A 3,226-nucleotide genomic window follows, 5' to 3' on the forward strand; every position below is an offset into this window, starting at 1 on the left:
ATTTGCCGAGTGATCTGGTTTTAGATGTATCTAAGTAGTAAAAGGTTTTTGTGTATTTTTTCTGTTATCTCGTGTGGCGTGAAAGCCTCAGAATGAAAATTAAATGCCCTTCAGGAGATGGGTTTCCCAGCCACCCTCTGAGTCAAAGACGCAACCAGAAATATTCTCCAGAGTGTGGAAACTGTCAGCAGCCTTAGGCTTTCCATTTTGGGGGATTTAAAAAATTTTCTGGCTCTGTTGAATTCTGAATTCTCACTCACTGAGCTGAGCCCTGTGCAGAGCCCAAGACTGGAGTGCAGGGGCAATGTGAGTGGGCTGTGAATGTCCAGAGCCCCTCTTCTGCAGCCTGCACCTCACACATCATGTGCAGAGCTCTACGTGCATCCTTCTGGTCCAGCACTGTTTGGCTGGGGTTCAGGCTTTGGGGTGTTTCAGAAAACACAGTGGGTTTTGCTTTTTCCCTTTTGCTTTCTGTGGGTGCTTCTGCACAGCACAAGGCACCAAATCCCCACGGTCTGACGTGGCTGAAACTTCCAGTTTTGCAGCCAGCACGAAGCACCCTTTCCTGCAGTGGAATCATCTGCTGCTGTGATTGTAACACCAAATATTCTGGCATCCAAATAAAACCTGAGACATGCTATCAGGTCATCCATGGCCAGCTATAAATACCCCAGAGAGTGAGTAAAGCACCAGAGCACATATTTTTAGAAATTGGCCAGGAATGAGTTGAAGCTAGAAGGAAGGTGATAGCTCCTGCTCTGGCAGAGCCACTGGGGTAAATGATGTGGTGCTCTTCCAAGGCTTGGGCAGTTTGGGAAAGATGACAAGGCTGACAAGATGACAAGGACAGATCACCATGGGACAGATGCCAGGAACAGCTCCTGCCTCCTGTCCAAGCAGAGCACACAGACACCTGCAGGATAAAAATCCTGGCAGGACTGGAGCAGCAGCCTGTTCTGCACAGGCTTGCTTTTGGCACCATTTTATGACAGAGGCAGGGACAGTCCCACGTTTGATTTATAAGCAGCCGTTTTTGTCCCTAATGGGGTGGATGTTTTGAGCCTGTGTGCTGAGCAGTGCACACTATGTGAGCCAGTTCACTTTGGGTACTCATGTAAACAGCTGACAACAACCTGATAGTCTTCGTGCCGCTCAAACCAGTGAGAAAACGCTGCTGCTGGGAGAACCTTCTGTGTCCACAGAGCCAGGATGTTTCCCCTGCTTGAAGATGAAGCATCTTGGCCCTGTCTGGGCGGTGAAAGGGAAACGAGCTGCAGATTTCCAGTGTGTGGCTGCCCATGCACACGCCTGCAGCGTGGCTGCACTGGTGTCTTCTTGATGGGGATGCTTCCGTCGGCTGTGCCAGGGGTTTAGTTCTGGATGTGGGAGGTCTGCAAGGCAGAGCTGGTGGGTGAGGGAGGGGGGAATCTCTTCCCGTGCTAGATTTCTGACTTTCCAAAGCTGCTGCAGTGGTTGAAAGGCAGGCAGTGGGAAGGGATCCGTGTGCAGCTGCTGTCTGTAAGCAGAGAGGTGTCTGTGTGCTCTGCTTGGACAGGAGCAGAGGCAGGAGCTGTTCCTGGCATCTGTCCCATGGTGATCTGTCCTTGTCATCTTGTCATCTTGTCAGCCTTGTCATCTTTCCCAAACTGCCCAAGCCTCCTGCCCAGTGGCTCTGCCAGAGCAGGAGCTATCACCTTCCTTCTAGCTTCAACTCATTCCTGGCCAATTTCTAAAAATATGTGCTCTGGTGCTTTACTCACTCTCTGGGGTATTTATAGCTGGCCATGGATGACCTGATAGCATGTCTCAGGAACACTGAGCCCATGTGGCAAAGGGTTTGTTCCCCAAACAGCCTCCTAATCCTCCTCATGCTTCTCCCTATGACAGATCTTGTTTCTTGGACACAGAAGCTGTGTGCTGCGGTCTCAGCCTTCCTCTACCTCGGTTAAAGGTCTTGTGCTGTCTCAGCCTTCCTCTACCTCTGTTAAACACCTGGCATGTATCCAGGCTGCTTTGTTTTCTTTGGGCTTTTTGTTTGTTTGTTTGCATTGGCTTAAATCCACTTTCCAGCTGTTGAATCGTTTGACCCTTCTCCCACAGCCAAGGCTGAGGAGTTTCCTCTTCCCGTCTGCCACAGGGATGGAGCAGTAGGGACATGTCCGTTTGTCTGGGCCCTCTGCTTCCTCTGGGGTGTTTACCTGCCACAAATACTGGTTTTCATCTCCTCTGGCTGAGAAAATATCCCCTGAAAAGGTTCTAGGGATACATGGCCACGTCCTCTGACCCAGGACGTCGCTAACGAGGGACAGATTTATGGCAGGTCTAGAAATACCTCAGAGGAATGCTCTAAAAAATAATTTAACAGAAAAAAAGAGGGCAGAGCTCTGGTGAAGTCAGATGTGAAGCTGGCTTGTGATGATATTACTTTTATTTCATGAAACTGGGCTGCATCCCCAGCAGTGTGACCAACAGGTTCAGTGAGGGGATTTTCCTCCTTTACTCTGCTCCCCAGAGGTCCCAGCTGGAGTACTGTGAACAACCTAACATGACGTGGATGTGTTGGAGCGAGTCCAGAGGATGCCACAAAGATGATCAGAGGCTGGAGCAGCTCTGCTACAGATAAAGGCTGAGAGAGCTGGGGGTGTTCAGCCTGGAGAAGGGTGCAGGAAGACTTTACAGCACTTCCAGTGCCTAAAGGGGATCCCAGAGAGCTGGACAGGGACTTGGGACAAGGAATGGAGTGACAGGACAAGGCGGAATGGATGACAGAGGGTATGGTTAGATGGGATATTGGGAAGAAATTCTTTGCGGTGAGACCCTGGGACAGGTAACCCAGAGAAGCTGTGGCTGCCCCATCCCTGGAACTGTCCAAGGCCAGGTTGGATGGGGCTTGGAGCAACCTGGTCTGGTGGAAGGTGTCCCTGCTCATGGCAGGGGTTGGAATCAGATGATCTTTTAGGTTCCTTCCAATGCAAATCTTTCTGTGACTCTTTGAATGAGCAGTGTTGTGGGCTGGGGCATCTCGAGGGCTCATTGCCCCTGTCTGGCTGTGCCATGAGGGTGGTCAGCCCCGGGGTGTGTTGGATGCCTGCTCCCAAAATGCCCTTTAAACCGGGGGGAGCAGCTTCTCTGGTCCCTCCTTGGTCACAGGAGCAGGACAGGTGGGCTTCGCAGGACAGACGCTGTGCCTGTACCCACAGCAGCTGAGCAATGCCGCGGGAGGCGG

Source organism: Corvus brachyrhynchos, unplaced genomic scaffold (assembly GCF_000691975.1).
Source record: "Corvus brachyrhynchos isolate BGI_N302 unplaced genomic scaffold, ASM69197v1 scaffold99, whole genome shotgun sequence".
Classification (NCBI taxonomy): Eukaryota; Metazoa; Chordata; class Aves; order Passeriformes; family Corvidae; genus Corvus; species Corvus brachyrhynchos.